The sequence below is a fragment of the Caretta caretta genome, chromosome 12 (genome assembly GCF_965140235.1).
Source record: "Caretta caretta isolate rCarCar2 chromosome 12, rCarCar1.hap1, whole genome shotgun sequence".
NCBI classification, from domain to species: domain Eukaryota; kingdom Metazoa; phylum Chordata; order Testudines; family Cheloniidae; genus Caretta; species Caretta caretta.
The window spans coordinates 38820905-38845903 of record NC_134217.1 but is presented as its reverse complement, the minus strand read 5'-3'; the positions used below and the strand labels follow the sequence as shown (position 1 = coordinate 38845903).

The 24999-nt window shown below is 44.4% G+C and overlaps 1 protein-coding gene across 2 annotated transcripts in view; it reads right to left on the bottom strand.

Moving 5' to 3' along the window:
- ZNF469 (zinc finger protein 469) overlaps nucleotides 1-24664 on the bottom strand; it is a 295831-nt gene extending 271167 nt beyond the window's left edge. For both annotated transcript variants that reach the window (XM_075118464.1, XM_075118465.1), the window contains exon 1: nucleotides 24559-24664. The gene's annotated coding sequence lies outside the window, so the exon portion shown is untranslated. The remainder of the gene's footprint in view (nucleotides 1-24558) is intronic.
- Between the last annotated feature and the right edge of the window lie 335 nt (nucleotides 24665-24999).

Genomic DNA, 24999 nt, shown 5'->3' with positions numbered 1-24999 from the left:
ATGCAGCAAACTTTGAGCAAGTTGACGGATGGCTACTGAGAGATGAGACACAGAGATGCTGTAAATAATAACAGCAGAGAGTTCAAATACGCCGTTAATAATTTCATGCAAAAATAACCAACAAGGAAATGCCAGGAGTTCGTTCCATTGGAGGCAGGACTTGAAATGCACTGATCCTGAGAGTATTTTTTATGAAAATATATTTGAAAAAAATAGATTATTCTTCAGGAAATCGCAGTATTAAAAAAAACAACAACTCAGGAGCCATATCTAGTGTGCTGGCTCGTGCAAGGATGGGAGAAGGGTCTGACACTCCAAGAATTCCATTAGAGAGTTTGCTTTGGCAATCTAATAGAGAGCAAGAAGGCCTGAGGTTACTATAGTGACTGACATGGGTACAAAACCCTGAGACAGGAGGCTGTATTTGTTATTATGGGTTGTCCAAACTCTAACCTTAAGCAAATATTTATTGGTGGTGTTTAAGCAATACCAGGTTTGTGTCTTCTGAGAAGATCAGTCAGGAGTGTTTTTTCTATCATATATGGTAAAAGTAAAAGGAACATTGATGACTCACGGACAACACTGAAAGCCATTCTAGTTAGAGACGAGGGTATATTGTCTGCAGACAGAATCGATTTTAAACATAAATGTTTCACAAAGATTTACACAAGGAATGGTTGGAAAATGGGAAAGTGGGGGGTTTCCTCGATGAAAAATATTGATGAAAATGAAAAAAAAATTCATTTTCATCAAAACTTTGGCTTTTTAGCACAAAACATTTCAGCTGAAAACCAAAAATTTTGGTTCAGAAATGCTTCAGTGATGCCTCACAGATAGCAGGCTCTGGGTGGTCAGACCTGGTGGTTGGAGCAGTGGTCAAGAACAGGTACCAAGGGTCAAAACTGTATGTAGAGTCGGGACTGGGCTGAGGGCAGTGCTGAAACTGGGCTCCAGGAAGAGGCCATGGGTCAGAACTGGGTCAGAGTCCATAAGACAAGCGAAATCAGGATCATAGTCAGAGTCCGGAAGCAGGCCGAAGGTGAAGCCGGGATGGAGTCAGTCCTGGGCCTGGGGGTCAGGGAAGCAGGTGCAGGGCTGGAGCAAGGCACAGAAAAGGCTAGAACAAGCCTTGGGCAAGGCTGGGGCAGGAGAAGGGACAGGCTCGAGGGCAGGCTGGAAGCCCGGGGGGTCTGTAACACCATGAGGCAGCAGGAGGCTCCCAGACTAACCTGCAGTTCCGGAAAGGATAGTGAAGTACCTGTGCCTGGGGGACATCTGACCTGGGCCCTGCCCAGGACAGGCTGCTGCGGCCTGCTGGAGGGCTGTCACGACAGGCTCTGCTGGAAGGGGGAGCCATTGTACCTACTGAGTTCCGGGCAATGGGCGGGCGCAAGCCCACCCACATCTAAAGGCCCCTCCCTCACCCTAAGGGGAAAAGCTACTAAACCCAGGCCTCAAGCAATTCAAGGGGACAACAAATGAAAAAACAGGGATGGGAGTGTGGGTCACAGTCATAATCAGGGAGCCAGAGCGGGACACTGAACAGAGAACCCCTCTATTCGACATTGGTGAGGCCTCATCTGGAGTACTGTGTCCAGTTTTGGGCCCCACACTACAAGAAGGATGTGGATAAATTGGATAAATTGGATAAATTCGCAGTCCAGCGAAGGGCAACAAAAATGATTAAGGGTCTGGAACACATGACTTATGAGGAGAGGCTGAGGGAACTGGGATTGTTTAGCCTGCAGAAGAGAAGAATGAGGGAGGATTTGATAGCTGCTTTCAACTACCTGAAAGGGGGGTCCAAAGAGGATGGCTCCAGACTGTTCTCAATGGTAGCAGATGACAGAACGAGGAGTAATGGTCTCAAGTTGCAGTGGGGGAGGTTTAGATTGGATATTAGGAAAAACTTTTTCACTAAGAGGGTGGTGAAACACTGGAATGCGTTACCTAGGGAGGTGGTTGACGAGGAAATCTCATGACTTCCTGAGGCCACAGAGCTGATGTGCGTGGGGTGAGTCACTGTAGCTGAGCAAGCAGCCCTGGTCTGGATGGGAGTTTAGCTCCCACAGGAGTTGAGTTCAGAAGCTTCATGCCCCCATTCTCCTCTCTAGGCAGACTCCTTGGCCAGACTACATCTCCCCAGCTTGGTAGATATAGTGCAGTCCCCAACCCATTTCTTTATGACTTAATATGGGCCAGGACTCAGGCAGACCCTGCGTGGCAACACCATGCAGTATAAACTGTGCTCCTCAGTCCACAAGCTACCTGGGCCCATGTGCATCCAGCATTCAGAATAAAGAATCCCTGTTGGGTTTACGACGCCTGAGTCCCGTCTCTTCTCTACGGCGAGGGACACTACACACGTTTTGTTCCAGTGTTGTGGATGGAGTAACTGATGCACTGAAGATTAAGTCACTTGCCCAGCATTATGCAGCAAGATAGTAACAGAACCCAGATGAATCACCTCCCAAACATCCACTCTAACCAGCACACAACATTCCCTCCTTTCAGACAGAAACTGCTGCCATATGAGCTACATCATTTGCATCCACCTTCATGAAGTCAAAGAGTGAGTTACCGTACAAGCAAATATCTGTTTGCCATGAACCAGCACATGCCAGTATCTCGGTGGAGAGTGCTCCCACTGGCCTGGCTCTAGTTAACTTGGGTAACAGAAGTGATCCTATCATAAGGAGAAGTCCACGTGTCGCCCCTCAATCGGTTAAGTTCTTCTCTTTCTCTCTCTTTTCTTTTTTATTAGCGAGAGAAGGTAACATCTTTTATTGGACCAACTTCTGCTGGTGAGAGAGACAAGCTTTCAGGTCTGGGAAAGACACTTGGCGCGTCACAGCTAAATACAAGGTGGAACAGATTGTTTTGACTTGGTAGTTAACACACAATCTAAGAGACCATTCAAGATGGAGGCCCGTTAACATCTCTGCAGTCATAGGACAAAATAAGGGGGCATTAGATTGTTGTAATAAACCATAAATCCAAAGTCTCTGTACAGTCCATGATTTTTAGTGTCCAACAAAGTTATGAATGTAAGCTCCCAGGCTCACCTTTTGAAGGTGTTGTGCAGGTTTCCTTTGAGGATGACGACTGATGGGTCAGATATAGAGTGATCACTTTCTGAAAAGTGTTCACCCCCAGGTGATAACATGCTTTGGGCTTTTATCATTTATTTTCCTGTGTGAGTTCATTCTAGATTTCCACTCCTCGCTGCATCAGCTCTCCTAACAAACCAAGAACGGGGTGAGATTGAAACACAACTAGCCATCGTTCAGCTTCATACTCCCCAACAGCGTGCCGTGGTAATCAGTCCGAATTGAGTCTCAGGCTCCAGCAAAGCTCCTCCTGAAAGAGGATGACCTTTCAGTCTAGGTCAGGGTTAGAGGGGAGTTCATTTCCTCCTCAAGAAATCCTTTGGGCCTAATCTGCTCTCAATTACACCAGCTTTATACCACTGGGGAAATTCAGCTGATTTAATTCTGATTTACACCAGTTTGAGTGAGAGCAGAGTCAGGACCATACTGCGTGTGCTAAATAGTGATGGCTCCAAGCCATGAAATCTGATCTAGATCTAAACTTTCACTGGGCTTGTGGTTGGTTCAGATCAAGGATTTTATTGGGCTCAGAGACAATAGGGTGCAGCTGTAAAGTCTGCGTTTAGTTCTGAACTTCCATAAAGTCCAGAAATTTGATCCAGGTCCATCTTCAGCATTTAATATTCTACCTATCAAAATACCACTCCTGAGACCAGAATAAGTAGGGCCTAAATTCTGGCTTACACTGGTGCAACTGCATTGACTTCAATGGAATCCGTCTTGATTTCACAGGGGGAGATCAAAATTGCACCAGTGCAGTAGGTGAGTTATGCTGTATGCTTTTTGCCATGATTTCAGTGGACGCAGTAACATCTGCACGCTCCAGACTAGGAAAATCTACTAATGTGCTTCCCATCCATATGTTATTGTTGCCAGAAGAGCTCTGCCTGCATATCGAGCTCTTTTTTTTGTTTTGGGAAGAAATGCACAACTCCTCTCCTCTCCCATCCAAATGGTCTCCTTTTCTCCTCCTCCCTGTTGGCAGCCATTTACAGTGCATCTGTGCATGTTGCGTGAACTGTACAAGTGGTGTGTTTTTATAGCTGGGAACTGGCAGCCAGTGCCTGGTACCTGCTGTGTGCTGGCTGCCTATTAGATGTAGCTCTTTATGGGTTTAACCAAAACTTTCAAGATTCTAATCCTTTCATGCTCTTGAGAAGGTATTGCTTTCATTGAGGATATCACAGAAGCAATACAACTGAAAAACATAAATCCACAACTAAATACACGTTAGCCTCCACTAAAATGAGCCGTGGCCAAATATATCTCATGACTTATGCAGTGGGGATATCTTTCTGCTGGTAAAAACATGCATTATCAGGCTGAATACGTAACTAAATGAGACTCAGGGGGAATTTTTCAACAGTGTCTAAGGGCTTGTCTTCACGTACAATGCTTCAGCAGCACAGGTGTAGCGCTTTAGTGAAGACGCTACTACGCCGATGGAAGAGTTTCTCCCATCGGTGTAGTTAATCCATCTCCGCAAGAGGCGGTAACTATGGTAACGGGAGAAGCTCTCCTGCCGACGTAGTGCTGTCTACACCGGGGGTTAGGTCAGGCTAACTACGTCGCTCAGGGGCATGGATTTTTCACACCCCGAGCGACATCATTATACCGATATAGGTCTGTACTGCAGGCCTGGCCTAAGCTACTTTTGAAAATGGGACTTAAGCTCCTCCGTGCCTTTGAATTTAAATGAGACAGACTCCTAAAGGTATTTAGGTGTCTAAAGGTGCAGCCAGGCACCTACTGGGATCTTCCAAAGTGTTCTGGCTCCTAACTCCCATTGATTTCAATAAGAGTAGGTGCCTAGTGGGAGTTAGGCTCTTAAGTATATCTGAAAGTTTAGCCCTGCGTGCTTAAGTCACTTTTGAAAATGGAATCTAAGTGTTTTTTAAATGTTCCCCTTGCCCTTTAAAATGGTCTGACCCTGAGAAGTGCTGAGCCCCTTCATTCCTTACACTGATCCCTACAAATAACACGCGACCACAGTTGGGCAATGAGTGAGCCAAAACCGCTGCTCATTACGCCTGCTGCAATGAGATCATGGCTACCTTGTCTTTACCCCTCCCTGCCCTCCCATTCCACACACACACCCCATTTGTTGGCACTTGTCATCCATTTAGAAAGCAAGTTTTGGGAGCAGGGACTTTATATTGTGCGTGTCCAATGCTTAGCCCAATGGAGCCCAGATCTCTGCTTGGAGCCTGTAGTTGTTTCCACAATCGAAATAACTTCCACTGAAATAACAGAGCTGCGAGCAGGTCACCGTGAGCTCAGGACCAACTACCGCCAGGTGCCCTGTTGGGTGGAAGGAAGCTGTCATGCCCATCACACGGCGCACCATCTACAGCAGATGGACTCAGCGCCCGCAGGCATCACAGGTGACAAATCAAACAATAGTCCCACCAGAGTCCCACCTTCCCTCAGGGAGGCTCTGGCAGACAGCAGTCTCAAACTGTTCCTGGCCCCAGTCACACCTCTCTCCTTGGCCATGTCTACTCTGCAAGTGGCAGGTGTGATTGTAGGACGGGGTGGTGTAAATGTGTCAGCTTTAATCTAGCTAACACTGGTAACAATAGCAGCGTAGACTTGGTGGCAAGGTCTTCAGCTCAGGCTAGCAACCAGAGTGCATACCCTTGTACTCAGACTTCTAACTCTGGCTGACTTCAAAGGAGTGACTCCTGATTTACACCAACGTATGTCAACTCCCAATCGCTCCCAATGGGAGATTTGTCTGCAAAAGGGGTGAGTCAAAACTGAGTAGTGTTTGGAGGTGTTTAGATCAGCAGGTTTGGTTTGAGGCATATCTGTAATCTGCTAGCACTCCCCACCGCTTTTTTCATCCTTCTAAAAAAAAATGCTAGACCACGAACAATGGAAGCAAAGATCCACAAAATCAGTTTCTCTCTCCCATTTGTTTCCCAGGTTGGAAAAGCAGCTGTCAAATCCACATAGCCAGATACATAGTAAGAACCTGTGCCCCAGTCATAAAAGGCAAATGCTGTTTGTTAGAGAAAAAGCCTTTCGTAAAAGAAAAAAATGGTGTAAAAGAACAACTGCAAAGGGAATTTAACTTGCAGGTAACGCCAAGTACCATGCAAATCAGCCAGGTGTCTTTTGTGTCTTTTATACAGTAGCACCACAGGCCCCATACCGAGAGTAACGTCTTTGGAATGTCTTAACAAGAAGTAAATAAATAAATGAATATTTAAAAAAATCCCTTTGTCTGGGTATCTTTATTCTAAGCAGCTCTGAAAGGGAGTGAAAGCTACTCAGTCTCATGGCATCTTCCAATACTCTCAGAGCCATTTTAAAAAACAACTACAAAATAGACTTGGTTTCTTTCTGTTTTATACGCCCATTGCTTCCCGGAAAGGCAATCCAGAGACAGTGGCTCCTTCAAGGTCTCTGGTCTGTAGACAGGTGGCGATTAGATGTATTCCCCTATTATCATCTTGCCAGAAGCCAAGAATCTGAACGTGGGTTGCCACAATGGACTACAGCTCCCAGCCTGCCTGCTCTAATACACCTCAAAGAAAGAGAAGTTGTGGGGGTACTACCAAGAGTCACGTTGGTCCCTCACTACTCAAAGAGAAAGTGTAATTGGACATTTAGTTTTGTCTCAATGATCAAGGAGCGCACCCACCCAGGGCTTTGGATATGCAGCAGCTCTCTGGAAGTTGCTTTGACCACGTAGAAACTGGCACAGAATCAGTCATGCCATCAGATTTGGGAGCAGAATAATAAGCCTCCAAAGGCCTGAACACCCTATGGCAGTCACTGAAACGCATAGTCCTTTATCCATTCCCTGGACATGCTGGTTATCAAGGACCTGGCCACGTGAATTCTTCAGCAGTAGGAAAATATACATAATCTGTTTGTTAGCATAACTGAAGCCACAGTTATGAATGGGCCTGTAGTCCTACAGTATTCAGTGGTAGCAGATGTATTTAAAACAAATTAATAATCCCACAGAACTGTTAAATCTAGTTTATCCTTGAAGCATCTGTTATCTTTTAATGAAACCTCCTGGCAAATGTACACACTGATTACCAACGCTAACTCTACTTTCTTCTTTCTTTTTTTGATCATGGAATTAGTAACGCTAATGACCACATTTCAGAGCCCGGGCCAGCTTTTGACTAATGAACACGCTTCAGGCCAAATTTTCCTCTCAGAAACACTTGATAGAACCCCAAGGACTTCAAGGGGTGTTGCACTCGAATAATGTTGCCCAGTAAATACATTCAGTTTACAAGCTGCTCACATGCTCCTTATGAGGAGAATTGGGATGCAAACGCAACCCTAAAGCATGGCAAACGTATACATGTTTTGCACTGGATTGCTGGATGGAATTCTCTGCGTCAGTGGTCTCCTGTATCTTCTCCTAGAGCACGGATTTGTGCACAAGCAAGGAAAGATGCGTTGTCAATGCACCACCTGCTCCACAGGGGATTCACTGCACTGCTACACAGCGAGGGAGATTTGCCTACTCTTCCCTCACTTTGATCTCCAGCCTCCTCTGGTCATCATTCCCCCCACCAAGCAGGACGAGACCTCCACATTGATGCTACTGCTCGGCGTAGCCTCAGAAAGGGCCTGAGCGTGTGACCCTGCGAGTTCGGTCTGTGAACCTCAGGCTACAGCAACACTTCTCTGTCAGGAAGCTCAACACATTTACCGGAAAGCAGGGCAAATGCCTCAAAACAGCTCCCACCAACATTTGCTGAAATAAACGGACCTTGACTTCGGGAGGCAGTGCAGGCTACTGGATAGAGCGAGGAGACCTGGATTCTAGTCCCAGCTCTGTCACTAACCAGCTGTGTTACCTTGGGCAAGTCACTTCACCTCCCTATGCCCACAGGTGGTGGATGAAAATATTGTTGCGGCGGGCCGAGGGGTGCGTGTAGGGCCAGCTTTATCCCCACCAGGGGGGTTGAAGAGTGAGACCAATCTGCATTCACACTAGGCAGTAGCAACTTTGCTCCTATCCCACTAGACTCGAGGATTGCAGAGCGAGCCTGCCCAGCCCTGCACTCTCTCTGGCTCCTCCTGTCCCATGGTGTTGGGCCCAGGGGTTGGAGAGCAAGCCCAGGCAGCAGTGATTCGGTTTTGGCCTGCAGTGCTGGCCTGGTTCCAGCTCCCCAATCCGGCCCACTGGGTCTCACCACTAGCAGGAGGCTCAAGGAGCCCACTGCAGTGTCAAGGGGCGCACATCAGGACTCTGCCTACTGAGCTGGGCATAGGTACCAGGGAGGCTGGCAGCTGATGAGCTGATAGGTAGGTAGATTTGGGGGGTGTTGAAGCCCCTGCTAGCCCTAGCCACCCGCCTTTGTGCCTCTGTTTTTCCTCCCACCCTTTATCTGTCTTGACTATTTAGTTTATAAGCTTTTCAGGGCAGGGACTGTCTCTTACTATGTGCACAAGCTTTGCCGAGCACAATATAGCCCAGAACAGGTTTGGGCCTCTAGGCACTATTTAAGATTAGGGACTGTCATATGTTTGTACAGCACCCAGCACAATGGGGCACAAATTGCTTGTGGTCATTAGGTGCTACTGCAATATAAATATTAGTAATAATAAAATACTACTTACTGTAACTTTGTAATTGTTGCCTGTGAATGTGTTTCATGATGGCAATGTTTATGGAAATAATAAACTGTAAAAGAATATTAGCGAACACAGAACGAAAAAGTTCAGACTCATCAATGTGAGTGTTCATGCTCAAAACCAAACAGATCTGATCCATCCAATCAAGGAAAAGAAACAATATCATTTGATGTTATATGCCCAATCAGCACCAACCAATGCCACTCTACTTCTCAATAATCACAATGAATGGCTCGCAAACTATCAAGAGACTGATAATTATTCACAATTATCCTAACTGCTCATAGGCAATTCACAACCAGAAAGAGGCTAAATTCCTCAAATAAAGTACTTACTGTGGATTAGTTCCTGAGTTTGAATTTGCCCAGGAGGCATGTTAGGGGCTGGCCTCAGTTTTACAGAAAATTAGTTAACACTTAACTGAAAATGGTCACCTGGGCAAATTCAAACAGCATGTCGGTGGGCAAACCAAAATGCTGTTTGAGTTAGGCCCCTGACCAGGCCAGATTTCTTGGATGAAGATAGGGAGAGTCTTCTCCTATTCCAACATCACCCAGAACTGGCCCTTGCAAGAAGCAGCCAGCCTTTTTTATCTGGCCTACTTGGCCCAGATTGGCCACTGCCTGCTTCTAGCCCTTCTAGCCACTGGAGGACCAATTCCTACTGGTTCTGCCAGAAGATGATCCTGAGAGGCCTCCCTATGCAACCCCTGGAGGTCTGAACTTGCTGCTCTTCTCTTTCAAAAGGACACCATTGTATGGCAGGATATACCAAAGCAGCAGGGCCTCTGATGGGCAGACAATGCCTCGTACACCTGATCACATAGCCTCTATTCTCCAGTTTCATGGCGGGATGATTCAAAACAACGGGACCGTCACAGAAACTGAAAGCTGAAAAATCCAAAATCGATAAAAGGAAACATTTTTGCACACAACTACAATCAGCCTGTAGAACTCACCACCACAAGATATCACTGAGGCCAATAGCTTAGCAGGATTCAAAATGGATTAGAAATTTCTATGGAGAATGATAATACCAAGAGTTATAATAGTAAATGCTACAAAAAAAGTTTGGAATTGGAGAAGGGATATAGACTCTCATGCTTCAGGACTCAAGCCAGTCTCTAACTATGGAGTGGTTAGGAGGGAATCTTCCCTGAAGATAGGTTGCCTGTAACTGCCTACTGCAGGGTGAAGAACTGACTACTGCCCATTACTGGTGATAGTTTATTGGTCTAAATGGACTGACAGCAAAGAGATAAGGATTAAGGATGTGAGGGTAGCATCCAGAGGTCTCCACTTTGTTGTCCTTCTTATAATTCAGACATATCTTGAATTTGAAGTGCCTCAAATACATTTTAACATTAAAAAGAAAGAAAAAAATCCCCAGAGTGAAATGGCAAAGCCAACATGGGCAAGAATTTCCACTTATTCCTCTCAATGGAATGGCACCTGCCAAGCCTATTTGCACTCACTGTAGAGGTGATAATGCTATTTAAAAACAACCCCCGAAGCCAGAAGTACAAACAACTCAGCTTGACTCTGATGACCTAGGCAACTTCCCTCTCCTTCCATAAAACGTACATCCCATCACAGCTGTGTGATGCCAACTCAAAGGACTGGAGCGAGAAATATAGCAAAGTACACTGGAACAGCTGTTCCAGGGGAGTTACAGGTAGGCAGAAAGTTAACTAAGCACACAGCTGGAATTTAGCCAGGACACAATAGTTAACATCTGGCTTCACTTTGTGTTCTCCGCTGATGGCATCCAGAAGGATTCATTGTACCAACACCTTCATCTCAGGATCCTCTTTGCAGCCACATGTTCTCATCTGTTGCACTTCATTTGTTTTGTATGATTTGTATTAGTCTATAATTAAACAGGAATTCTTCTCTAACAGTTATGCCTTTTACTGATTGTATCTTATTTAAATCAGGCCCCAGAGTGAGAAAGGGGCTGGAACAATCAACATTTTTGTCCGAAAACAGAAAGCTCTCCATTGATCCTATTTACACCCGCTGCATTGGTTTTTTTAATAGTATTGTTTTAAGGAATTTGGGGAGAGTGCAAGTCTTTGGGACTGAAACCCCTGGAGACCACAGTCCTGCATTTGTCCTTTGAACATGTATCCACACGGTGCTTTGTGAGCCCTCCCCTTTGTGCAAGCACTTCTATGAGAAACAGGAGCCACTAAGATTCTATGGTCAGTTCAGTCCTTGGCCTTTAATCTACACGTGATAAAGAGGGACAATGCGTGTCTTTCGTGATCTAGGCAAGTGCCTAATTATATTTGGACGGAGATCCACCTGGAGAACTGGACTGAAAACCTTCTACACCTTCACCACCACATTATTTTACTCTTTATCCCTTGCTCTCTCTTTATCTCTTCAGAAGGTATCTGAGCCTCTGCGAAACTTCTTCAGCACATCTAGCAAGTTCAGAAGAAGACTTTTGAAAGATTATCTGCAACATGCGTTATCTGGGTCAAGGTGCTTTGCCTGCCTCAAGATATTTTTGAAAGAAATGACCAAGCAAAAGGTCTACTAAAGGAAAGGATTGTCTAAAGCATTGTCATGCTACCGGGTGGCTGGGTGAGACAGGCCAATCCTCCAAGAAAAATCGCATCGGAGCTTCTGATCTTCCAAACGCAATCACCAGACTCTGAGGGTGAATGGCAACCAGTACAGTCATGGAAGTTGGAAGACATGAGAAGAACTTTTGGGAGCTCAGAGTGCTGCTGATGACTTGGTTGCTGTAATGCTACTTCTTAGACATGATTCCACCATTTATATGTACTGGAGTTTGAAGAAAGCATGCTCTGCTATTCAGACTAGCCCTATGTTCTTGTCATAGATCCAGAATTGAGGACCTTCACACATGACTGAATTTGTCCTCCTACACATTTTCAAAGTTCTCCATTATTTTACTAAACAAAGGGATAACAACCAAACATGCATGCGTGCACGCACACACACGAACACAGTCTCCGTGAATTATGCAAATCCTTTTTACACATTCGTGCTTTTCTTTTCCCATGTACCTTTTGAGCATAACGATATACGCTAGCACTCCTCTCCCCCATATGTGAATCACTTATTCAACTCTTCGTTTCACTGGCATCGGGATGAATATGTAACTCCCACTCTTTTGACTTCCACTGTCATTATTTTTCTTTCTTGGGAAAATTTCAGTTATCAGTAAGTCTAAATCTACAGCAATGAAGTCATGTTCATGGAGCCGTCAGGGGGCCTGACTCAGAGAGTGTTAGTGACTCACCCATGTGAGAGAAACTTGTAGATTTCCAAACAATCATTTCTGGAGGAAGCTGTTTGGAAGGGTTGTTTTGCTTAAGACAATTTTCACTTAAAAATTGCAGAGTCAATTTAGCACAGATAGCTTGAGAATCCTGGATAAGTTAATGCTACAGCAAGAGCGTAGGTGCTGTGTGTGTGCATATATGCATAGCTATTTATCTATCTGCACACAGACACACGCACAACACCCTGCCAGCATGCCTCAGGAGGTGACGCTTAAAGATAACTCCCATCTTTTATGAATCCGATGAAGTGGGCTGTAGCCCACGAAAGCTGATGCTCTAATAAATGGGTTAGTCTCTAAGGTGCCACAAGTCCTCCCGTTCTTTTCACATCTTTATGGATCTCAGGAAAGAATGAACAGGAGGTTTGTGTCTCTCTCCCCCTTGCATGCGCTGCTGTCATGGGAAAAGGCTGAAGTTATGATGAAGCCTAGAATAAGAGGGAGCTCTCCAAACTGTCCCTTTGGCCGCGCTATGCAGGGCCAGGCTCACAGCACAGGATGGTTTTGGCCAGCCACTTATTGGTGGAAATCAAGTTTTATTTAAAAAAACATAGGCAAATGAAGGACTGTCCAGTTGGTGAGTCTTTTTGGCCAGCCAAGAGCACATTCAAAGTCAAAAAACAGACTTTGAATCGCACAGGATGCGGCAGCAAAGTTTTATCGGACTCTGAACCTGCTGCACACGTTGCAGCGGCCACAAATCAGGGTCAGGGCGAGAACGCGTTCCTCACGGAAAGCAGTTCTTCAGTGAACTGCAGGCGTGCCACACCTCTAGGAAAAGAGTCTAATATCTCTCCCCTCTGTTCCAAAAAACATGTTAATCTGCTCTCATGCTCTGGAACGAATTTGATCCATTGTAAATCACTGGGCTGACAATACAAATGAGGCAAAAGCGCAACCACATGTTTCGCTATGGAGTTGTTCTCTTCTTTTTTATTTATTTGTTTGGTGCCAGTTCCAAAGCCCATGAGCTCTGGGCTTTGCCCTGAAGTTTTTTGCCAGCTCTGGAATGGTACAAGCTTGCTGCTAATTAATGGGATTTTATTTCATACCAAAAATAAACCATTTGACGCAAAAAAATTTGTAGAACCATAAAACAATGGTCCGTAATCATTTACAAAAACTGGGCATGTATATCCATTTAAGCATGATAGATTGGTGTAAAAACACCATTATTTTGCCGAGTGTAAAAATGGTGTCACTTCTGCCTAACGTACACAAAGATAATCGGGCTGCTCCTTTTGCTAAATAAATCATTTTAGAGGCATTCGATTATTATTTCAGCACCAAAGCGAGGGAACGCAAGGCAAGAAATAAAGAAAAGAAAAGGCAGCTTCTGTTTGTAGAGTGAATTTACTGTCACGCTCTTCATGGAAATAGGACGGAGCTACAAAATTTATGTTCTGCTCTGGAACACGCCAACGTGAGAGAGGTTTCAGATCCGGGGCTTTGGTGCAAGCCAAGCTATAGCCTGAGCCTGAGTCTGTGGCCAGTGGGGGGAAAAAACCTTATTCACTTTTGTGGGAACAGGATTGGTCCTTGCAGGCCTGATTCAAAGCTGGTTGAAGTCTCACTGATGTCAATGGGCTTTGGAGCAGGCACCAAACATCAGATTTGTAAAGGTATTTCGATGCCTATCTCCCATTGAGTTAGATGTTTAGGTGCGTTTGAAAATGCCATGAGGCACTTGCCGGCTTCTTCAGGTCCCTAAATACCTTTGAAAATCTGGCCCTAAGCTATTAGGGCACTATCTTACAACGAGCTATGCACATGCCTATAGTTACTCTTGCACAAGGGGACTCTGTGAAATCTGTAGCTAGGTGCAGGATCACACCCGTAGCCATCGACTTGCAAACACCAGAGGGGGTGAAAAGGCTCTTGCAAATTGTTTGATAAATTCAGATTCTGAAACTTGACAATACTGCAACTAGCTTTAGTTTTCAAGATTGAATCTGACAGCATGTGTAAAATCGCATATGAATTCTTCATTTCCTGTGCACTGTTAAGCAGCCGCCACACTCCACTCCAGAGGCCGTCACATTTCAGAGGCAGGTGAAGCAATATCTGTATATTATTATTTCTACACCATAAAGATAACTGTAGGCAGTGGTTTACAACATGTAAAATACACTAACTGAACCACAAAACCCTTGTCTTGGAGAGTTTAAAACATATAGCCATGGACAGATACAACACAGCTGTCAAGGAAAGAGACACACAAAGAGAGATGCAGTCACTAGCAACCTTGACCGAACTGGGGGAATCAGAGAAGTTGTTTGATAGAGTAAAGAAGTAGGCACCTTCAGCCTAATGTGGAAATCACTGAAACCACTGAAATATTTCTCAGTCCTCAGAGGTTGAGCTGCCGTAGAATATAAAGATGGGGCCGCAGAATAACAATACCACCTCGCTGTTCCTTAGTTCTTTTTATCAGCAGTTTTCAAAACCCTTCACAAAGCAGCTCAGTATCATTATCCCCATTTTACAGATGGGGAAACTGCGGCACAGGGAGCTGAAGTGAGCTGCCCAAGGTCACCCAGCGGGCCAGTGGCAGAGATGGACTTGAACCTGGATCTCTAATCTAGTGCTCTGTTCACTGGACCACATTGTCACAAGGCACTACGCCCAGAAAAAGAGGAGCCAAAAGAGAAAGGGAGAGAGAGTCTAGTGGAGGGAGTCAAAGTCCTATCAAAGGGTAAATATTATTTCAGACAGACTCCGACATAAGAAGTCCAGGCAGACCAGCTGGCTATAAGCACATGATTTCATTATTTGTACTATTCACAAGATGTCATATCTATTTAGAGGGAAATGAAATGTCATTGCATTTTGAACTACACGTCCCCATGGTAATGCAGTGTGTGTGTGTGTGTGTGTGTGTGTGTGTCTAGGGGTGGGGGGAGGGAGTTATGTTATTTAGGAATTTGTTTATAGAACCCTTGGTTGAGTTGGAATGTTTAAGACACCGAGCTTGTTACAGATTCCCCCCATCCCAGCTACTCGCAGCTACATGAAAAACTTTTCAACATAGCTGTTTGCCGTGGAGTGCAAATAATCAACCTGTCACTTCCCCATTTGCGCTCCGGAGACTAGGAAACCATTCTATAAACCAGCACAGCCCTTCCTTAGCATGCGATGCTGAGAATCTATAAACACGAGACACATGCCCAGTGCTTTTCGGTGGAAGGATTCCTGGCCCAAGTCATCCAAAAACACTAAGATTAGACAGTAATTTCCAGAGGCTGCCTTCAAAAGTACTAAAGGGCTAAATCACTGTAAATGATGGCAAACAGGATTTAGCTCCATAATTTGCACCTGAGATGGATCCATTTCTCCTATTATTTCCATATGTTTTATTTGCACCTTAGGGCGATTATTTGCACAATGCCATGCGCCAGACAGAGGAGAGCATTCACTTTGTGCAATGCTATTACAGTCTAGAATACTGATCTACCTGGCTGATCACACGTGCCTTATCACTGCAGTATCCAGGCACCTACGTGTCTTCTATGATGCTTGAAATCTCAGAACTCCCTTTCTTTAATCGAGTTCAGGGAGCCAAGGGATCTTTGCATGTTTACAAAAGTGAATCCAGTCAAGCCTGTCTCAACTGACAACCCAAGTGGCCAACAAAAACCAGTTAACAAAATTGTTTGTCTAGGAAACAGAGAATGGCATTGTGTGCGCTCACTTCAGTGGAGCTCCCCAAATTCCCCCAGCTGAGGATCTAACGCCAAAGGCTTGTGGATTCTTTGAGGGAACTCTTGAAAGAGTAACCTCTTGTATAAGTTGAGCTATATGTCACAGGGAGAAAACTTCCCAAGACATGTCAGAGCGCCTTATTTTCAAAATACATACAAACCTTGGTTATTTCCCCAGTTTATGAAAATGCAGTTCTACAGGCTTCAATGAGCATGTACCAAAAACCATCAAAGCCACATGCTTATACTCATGAGCTGAACCAATATTAATTAATAATAATGAACTCCCTATATTCCCCCTCCCTCAAGCCTCCCAGTAGAAAGTGCCTAAGAACAGAGATAGCTCTTGCTCTGGGACCCGATCATCAACAAACCCTAGTTCTGTAAAACTAAGTAGGGAACAAGGAGGGAAAGGATTTCAGACTCAAGGGCCCTTCTATTTAGTACCCCATTTCCCAACCCCGCAAGATGAATAACTGTCATCCTTCAGCGGCCCAGCAGATCTCAACTCATAGAGAGCTGGTTTTTAAGCTGCAAGAGACAGAAAGGATGAAGAGCAAACCATCACCTTAACCCCAGAAACAAACTGGAAATCAGTGCAGTCCATGGAGCACAAGTACAATACACCCTATAAGTAATCCTGCTAAGTAAGTGGGCAGCTATGTTCTGCACTTGCTGAAGTTTCTCAGTGACTTTACTTACCAATAAGTGGGGTTGCGGGGGGAGGAAGTTTCTATTTGGTTTCTTTATCAGCACCAACAACTGGGGTATCCAAATGCTTTCCTGATATCCGTATTGGGGCTGCCCAGATTCTGGCCAGACACAAAACAGGGTTCCCAGGGAAATGGGGGGCAAGGCCTCCCCACCCCAAAGGAAAGATGATTTATTTAATCTGTGAAAGAGAATGGGGGGGGGAGGGTTAGGGGAGGATTTGATAGCAGCCTTCAAGTACCTGAAGGGGGTTCCAAAGAAGACAGAGCTCGGCTGTTCTCAGTGGTGGCAGATGACAGAACGAGGAGTAATGGTCTCAAGTTGCTGTGGGGGAGGTCTAGATTGGATATTAGGAAACACTATTTCACTAGGAGGGTGGTGAAGCACTGGAATGGGTTACTTAGGGAGGTGGTGGAATCTCCATCCTTTGAGGTGTTTAAGGCCCAGCTTGACAAAGCCCTGGCTGGGATGATTTAGTTGGTGTTGGTCCTGCTTGGAGAAGGGGATTGGACTAGATAACCTCCTGAGGTCTCTTCCAACCCTCATCTTCTATGATTCTACAATTTGTAATTTTTACATTTTCCCTTGTTGGAGGAACTCTTCATTTGCCTCTCAGTCTGTCCAGGCCCCACCTCTGAGGACCCCACCACCCAACACAGATAAAAACAACTGCTGATCTTCCAAGTCTCCTATGCATGGGAAGGCCCGGCCAAGCACAGAACTCCAGCTCAAATCAATGGGAGCTCTGAATGTTGACAAATGGAGCCTCAAAATCCTTGCAAAGAGTGGGCTTTGGAGAGTCCTCATGAATCAAAATGGAATGCACAGCTCTTGGACGCCTTTCCACCCAACCTTCCAGACCACCACAAAAATGGTGAATGATTTAAAAATCAGTAAGAAACAAAAACAACCCAGACTCCCACTATGGCTCATTCATCCAGGCACGCACACAAGTGGTCAATTAAAACACTGCTCCATCAATGCAGAAGTGTATGTTCTCCATTAACTGACTCATGGGTTAGAAATCCATAAGGCATCATGAGCAACTTATCTTGGTCTGACACATTAGTTAGATTTGGAGGTCAGAACACCGTATGCTGATCAACTTGAGAATGGGAGAGAATCTAGAAAACTCAAGTTAAGAAGGGACACTTTCCCGTAGTATGAGAGAGAGAACCATTCTGCCATACCTCTCAGAAAAAGCTTACAAGGAAGCCTCCAACCTGCAGGGAAATCTAAAGCCCCATTAACAATGGGTCAAATTCATGACTGTGCAAAGGGCCGGCATCAGCTCATCTGAACCCCAAGCAAGTGAAAGAAGGAGAGTAGAGAATCTGCTATCCAGATGGGTGGGCCTTCTTAAAACAAAGGAGCCAAACCGAAGCATGATGTTCTGGACCCAAACTTTCCCCTCGTTTGCAAGTGTCTGGAGCTGGGGTTTGGGCTCCGACCCACGGGTGCTTTTTACTCACCTCTTTGTTACTTTCTTAGGATTATATGGCTGCAATTTCCAATGCTGCCTAGCAGGTTTGGGTGCAGCTGAAAAAAAGACAAATCCCTTTGGCCTTGTGCTGTGAACCTGAGCCAGTGGGGCTGGCAATTCTCCGGTAGTCAGAACAAAATGCCACAAGCTTTGCCACTGGAAAAAAACCACTAGAAATCTTTGTCATCTTTCTGTCCATTAGAAGCGATACGCTGGTTGTTTGCTTACCTGCCTGGCGCTGGCCCATTCCTTCGCAGTGTAAATACAGGCACAGAATGTCAGACACTTCAAAGGTTGTCTCCTTTGAGTTGAACTAATGTGGCTTTTCAAGCATTTGGAAGGGGAAAGTCTTGCAAGAATCCCACATTAAATAATCTGTTTCACATGAACACACTGGACTGAACGGGAATTTTGTCTTTAGTGCCTGACTCTGAACTTTAAACATTTACTCTTCTCATTCCCAAAATACCTTTTCTGGCATTTTGACAATGGAGTTTATGAAAACAAGAAAGATGCCGGGATATTTCTATGTAGATTTGCAAGAACAGACTCCCAATAGAAGCTCAGAAGTTATTATCCAAAGACACATTCAGTCTTTCCACCCAGGTGCCTGCGTGGTCAATGTCTTCCCCGCACTATCACCAAACTTTCCCACATTTTTAAGGGAGACGGACCTAGGCCCAGATCCAAATATTCTCATGCTGGACCTGAAATCCAAACCCAAGATTCAGATTCAAATTTAACAGCTGTCCCTTAAGTCTGTATTAGGCACAACTAAAACTCTGGCTCCAAACACTCCAGAAATGTTAGGTGTTTAACATGCAGGCTTGAATACTATAGTCCTGCATCCACTCCGATTAAATTCTCAAAGGTATCTAACTTAAGAGGAAGGACGACCTCATTGTTAAGGCACTGGACTGGGATTCAGGAGATTTGAACTCAACTTCTAGCCCTGATCCAGTCTCCCCATGTGATTTCTGCCTCTCTGTGTCTGTCAATTATTTGCGTGCACAAACAGCATGATCACTCAGAGTGTCTAATTTGGGGGCACACAAAGTCTAAAGCATCCAATGGTCCATGCCCAATATCTTGGAGATATAAACATAAAGGCCCAATTTTCCAGTTGGCCCTCTACCACAGACCAAACCAAAATTCAGGCTCTCCAGCACCACTTCAAGTTTGGGGGCATTCTAATTCTTCAGATCAGAACTATGCAACTCAGGCCATTCCATAAGTCCGAGGCCAGCTTTGCAGATACAAGAGGTTGACAGTTTGAATAAGCTTTGTACAGTCATCCAAACTGATGGGTTGTTATCCAAATCAAACAATCTCTGGAGGTTCACCCATTGGTGCTCTTTATGCCTCTCCTTAGTAGTAAGCAAACTTAGCAGTATGAAACCACTGGCTGATATAGAGAGAGTTCATTTTACTAATCTTGTCAAAGGTTTCAGGAGTTTCGTTGTAATTGGTTGGGTTACACCTGAAAAATACACCTGTATAACTAAGAAGCTCGTACTGTTCCATTCCAACATACCATGTGTCTGCTTGAGGACTGTTTGATGAGCCTGCAATGATTGTTAGAAGGGAGTCATGCTGGCAACATAATATCACCCAAGATTTATTTTGGACACACTTCAATTTAATTGTAAATTGAAAAAAGGAAAAGGAGAACATCACAGCACACGTGGTTGGAAAGAGATATATATGAACGTCTAGGGTTTGTTTTAGGTTTGGGCGAGACAGAGTAAACAAAGTAAAATTCACCCATTTTGCTCAGCAAAGCAGTCTGAAAGATCAAATAGAGGGAACTATTTCAGAGCAAGGAGAAACCAAATTATATTTGCAGTGCTAGAATCTCACATCTTTTACCCTGAAGGATCGCCAAATCACTTCCCAAGCTACATACTTGGAAGGTATAGCTCACAATTCATGGCTGTCAATTCCAAGTGTACACTTTATGTGTCACAGTTTTGCCTACCATCCCATTTTCCCAGTGTCACAGACCTCCACTAAATATACACAGATCAGCTCACCTTTCCATAAAAGGCAGCCATCTCTGGAGTGAAATGTAGCAGCTGCGTCTCAGCATGCAAAAACACCACCAAAGCGACAATAGGAGAGAAAGCACACAAGAATACCCCAGACAAATCAAAATTGTGCATATGCAGAATGTAATCACTTAACATGGCATTTGGTCACGGGGCCAGAGTCACATCTCAGTTACACCAGTGTGAACCCAGACAACTCCACTGGTGTCAATCGGAGCAATTCCAGAGTGACACCAGCGTAAATGAGATCAGAATTTGGCCCACCAGCACCAACACTCCTGCTTCTCTGAATAGCAGCAGGGGACTTTTAATAAGGTATGGAGCACTTTGTTTTATATCTCACCCAAAAGACGGTTGTACAAAAGAGTTGTGCTGAAATAATAGTTCATCAGTGACAATTTTGGAGCCCCCTGCTGGTGGCAAAAGGCACTGTGATGACGACATCAGCGGTATGGGTTCCTCCCAGGATCAGAAATAGGAAACAAGCTCACATCTGATGTCTCTCCTGGACAAAAGCCAGAACAACTTTTAATGTCCCAACATTAAAGAGTTTATGGGACTATTAAACGCTAAATTGTTCTTTTTAAAATACGAAGCCAGCGTGAAAGGCAGTCAGAAAGTGGTTTAGGATCTCAAGGCAGGCCTCCCACCCTCAGCACTGTCCGCTTTGCCAATGACCAGGTGGCTCCCAGGCCCAGAATAAAGGCACAGAAATACCCAGTTTAGTTTAAAATAAGTAAATAAATAAACATGCATTTCACAGTGCATTCCGCAGATCATATGATATATGTTCCAGGACCAGAACACTGTACTAATCAAAACAGGGCAGTTTGCCCCAGGCTCTGTCCTCTTATTCAAAATAAGTAATAATAATAATAATGTAACAAATCCAGGGTGACTGAGGAACTTCACAGGTTTAAGAAGCACTGAACACATACAGCACAGGCCCCTGTACACCACTTAACTGCCCTTAAGCCCTTAAAATGGATATTAACATCTTGGAGCACTTTGTGCTGGCCCTCTGTGAAGAGGTAAATTTCACCCCATGGGCATACAGTCATCTTTAACCAGACAGCAATAGCTACAATTGCATCAAAGATTCCCAGGCTGAGTCATGCAACTGCATGTAATAACATTGCAACTCATTTGCAAACACTGGGTTTAATTGTGCTGGGCTGTGGTACATTGGGAGTGGGTCAGATTGACTGGAAAACAGAAGCACCCTATACCCTTTATATGAATTTCAGTACTGGGGGCTGCAGGAAATCCTGTGAAAAGGAACTTAAGCTGGTTGCAAAATCCAGAAGTAGGTTAGGGAAATTTCAAACCTGTTTGTCTTTCAGTTTTCAAAACAAAGTAGTTTTTTTTTTCTTTTTCTTTTTTTTTTTCCCCAGGGGGAAGGGGTCATTTGTTGGGGAAATTTTCCTCGGTTTCTCTTTGAAAAAAACTGGAAATTTTTTAAATAAACAAAAATTGTTCACAAAAATCCAAGCTCCCCACTCTTTCGAGTAAAGAAGAATCGGCTCAGTGTAAATGTTGCCACAGCATTTCCCACGGGAAGTCTGCTCAATGTTGGGATGAGCAGATTCTCTCTGTGAAACAATAATACCTGGCTCTTACATAGTGCTTTTCATCAGATGCCAGACTGCCTCCTTAGAAAAGCAAATAACTGGTTCAGAATAGAATCCTGCTACTTGTGTTACAAACAAAGACATTTTTAAGAGTCAAGTGAGTGACTGTTTACCTGCCCATCCCTGAGATCAAGGCTCATGTTTCTCTTGCAACTGCTGATAGCACGGGAAGCAACTAAACCAGCATAAGAAGCTGGGTTATTAATGCTGTGTTAGGTGTTCAGGAGGTCATATGTATTTTGGATATATCAATATCTGAAACTTAAGGGATATTTGAGGAGGAAAAAATGAGGACATGCTTTTTAACAGAGCTGGTGAAAACATGGAATTTCCATCCTGCAGGAAGTTCTGAGATTTCAACATTTGGTTTCATCCCAACTGTTTTGATTAGAGGGACAGAGTGGAGATTATATTTTGTTAAAAATATAAGAACTGTCCCTTCTTCATGAACACATTTGGGCCCTGAGCTTGCATTTGGATGCACTCATGATGCTTATGCCTACACAGCGTCCCAGAGAAATCAACAGGACTCCACCAGCATGGAGAATTGGAGCCTTGGTATACATCAACTTTTGAAAGAGAAACTCAAACCCTGACCTGTACAGACCTGGGCTGTTTCTCTGGTTCCTTGGAGTTTGCATGGGTCTTCTGTCCAAATTTTGTTTACATAGATTAGAATTCCTTAGAATTTCCCTTGGAAGCAAACTTAACAACTCAAAGAGTAACTTGGTACAAATCATCAAGTTTTGCCTTTTTTGGTGGTGTGTGTGTGCATAAACACATAAACCCTCAGTCATGTTCCACATAGTTTCCACTCAAAAGTGTGAAATGACCCAACTCCTTCAAACTATAGCCCTGGATCACTATAGCCCAGGGCTCTGGTGGCTGGGTCCAGAGAATGGGATGGAATTGCAAAAGGTTTTCATGACTCAAGTCGGCACAGAGCAGTCTGGGGTTTTGTACTTTTTTTTTTTTTTTTTTTTTTTGGTTCACCCAAACAAATAATAAAAATAGAAAATGTTCAACTTGCCGAAGAGCAAATCTATTAGTCACCCGTGGTTCTGGGATTTGAGCTTAACAGCTCTATGTGGTTTTCCCTTTTCTGATCCAATTATTATTATTCATCGAGGATGAATTTCACCCCCATGTGAATAGCCACCACATATGCCCTTATGTGGAGCCCAGGCCCTAATGAAACATAGTTTATATAGTGTGACATGCTGGGAAAAACGCAGTCAAATTCTTAACCAGGACTTTGGGGTGACAGAAAAAGTGACGCTCCCAAAGAATCCAGCCCTTTCTCATGTTAGGACAGAACTCTGGGAGCTGGGGGGCAGATGCCCAAGCAGGGTAGACACATCCATTGAAGAGAATAGCTACTCAGGCTGATCTCACCCCTATGCATCGCTTAGGGGCTTAAATGGTGAACTGGCTTGGTGCTGGGTCTCTCTGCACAGGTGAGCTGCAGCCTAGAATCATAGAATCATAGAATATCAGGGTTGGAAGGGACCTCAGGAGGTCATCTAGTCCAACCCCCTGCTCAAAAGCAGGACCAATCCCCAATTAAATCATCCCAGCCAGGGCTTTGTCAAGCCTGACCTTAAAAACTTCTAGGGAAGGAGATTCCACCACCTTCCTAGGCAACGCATTCCAGTGTTTCACCACCCTCCTAGTGAAAAAGTTTTTCCTAATATCCAACCTAAACCTCCCCCACTGCAACTTGAGACCATTACTCCTTGTCCTGTCCTCTTCTACCACTGAGAATAGTCTAGAACCATCCTCTCTGGAACCACCTCTCAGGTAGTTGAAAGCAGCTATCAAATCCCCCTTCATTCTTCTCTTCTGCAGACTAAACAATCCCAGTTCCCTCAGCCTCTCCTCATAAGTCATGTGTTCCAGACCTAGATGAATAATAACTGAATCGAAAAAGGAGAAATGCATTTAACTGTCTATTAATCCCTTTAGAGCTTTCAGACAAATCCCAGAACCAAGGTGAGAATCAGATTCACTCTTGGTTGTCCTGGGGGAAGGGTGTACAGGGATGAATTTCACCCTGGAGACTTGTCTAAAGAAGGACACTCAGCAAAGCTAAGGTAAGTCAAGTCAATTAAAGGAGTCAAGTCAATGCACATACATTAAAGCACATTAGCAACCCCATGTTAACCCTCCTTGGGATTAAGTGAACTAAAGCCACTTGATTACTGTTTGAGACCATCCACATGGGGGTTTAATGTGTTTTGATTTATGTGCATTGACTTCACTTTCCTGAGTGTCCCCATGTAGACATGGCCTTAATGCATTGAAACCATGGGGGAGGTTTAGGTTGGATATTAGGAAAAACTTTTTCACTAGGAGGGTGGTGAAACACTAGAATGCGTTACCTACGGACATGGTAGAATCTCCTTCCTTAGAAGCTTTTAAGGTCAGGCTTGACAAAGCCCTGGCTGGGATGATTTAGTTGGGGATTGGTCCTGCTTTGAGCAGGGGCTTGGACTAGATGACCTTCTGAGGTCCCTTCCAACCCTGATATTCTATGATTTTAGAAGCTCTCAGTAACTCTGCACACTATATACAGCAGTGCAGATTCTCCCTAAATCAGTGGTTTAAAAACCACTTTCAAGCACAAATAGCTTTCCTACCATAGACTGGGCTTATCTTTTAGTGCTGTTCTGCACTCAAACCAGGTACTTAAGTATTAGAACTAGTAAAGAGGAAGGTAACTGTGAGGCAGGTGCCTTTCCCAATATTCCTTAAAACGAGGTCTTCCAGGAGTGCATCTTTATTAATAAAGAAATTAACAGGAACACAAGTTCAGCTCAAACTTCCTATCCAGCACTTGCTTCTTCTAGGGATCCTCATTCAGGATGACTCAGCCCACACCCTAGATCCTCTCTCTTTCCATTCCCACTTCCCTTATATCCATGTGGGTGATGAGTCACTTACCTTAGTAAGTCAGCAGTTCCCACTTAATCATTTCCCAGCAGGATCAATGTCAACTCAGAGGGCACTTCAGGCAAGTGTTGCCAGTCTGTTACATCAATTTATGGTAGCAGAGCTGGTAAAAAAATAAAAGGGGGGAGGGTGAGTCAAAAAGTTACCATGAAAAATTGTCAACATTTTTAGTGAAGAGTGTTCATCAAAATGCTGAAAACGTGAAATTTTTTGAACAGTTCTAGTTGACAGGCACACTTGGATGATAAGTGCCTTTCCATTAGAATGGTAAATACCAAGTTAATCCAGGCCAGAGCTTTTCCAAAGAGGGAGAGATTCACTGAGAAGTCATCAAGCTTACTCATATCCATATGGAGTTTATCTGATTCACTGCTAACCCAGCTGACGTCTTCTGTGCTACCAGCAGCGAAGAGAGAAACTCACCGTGGGAAA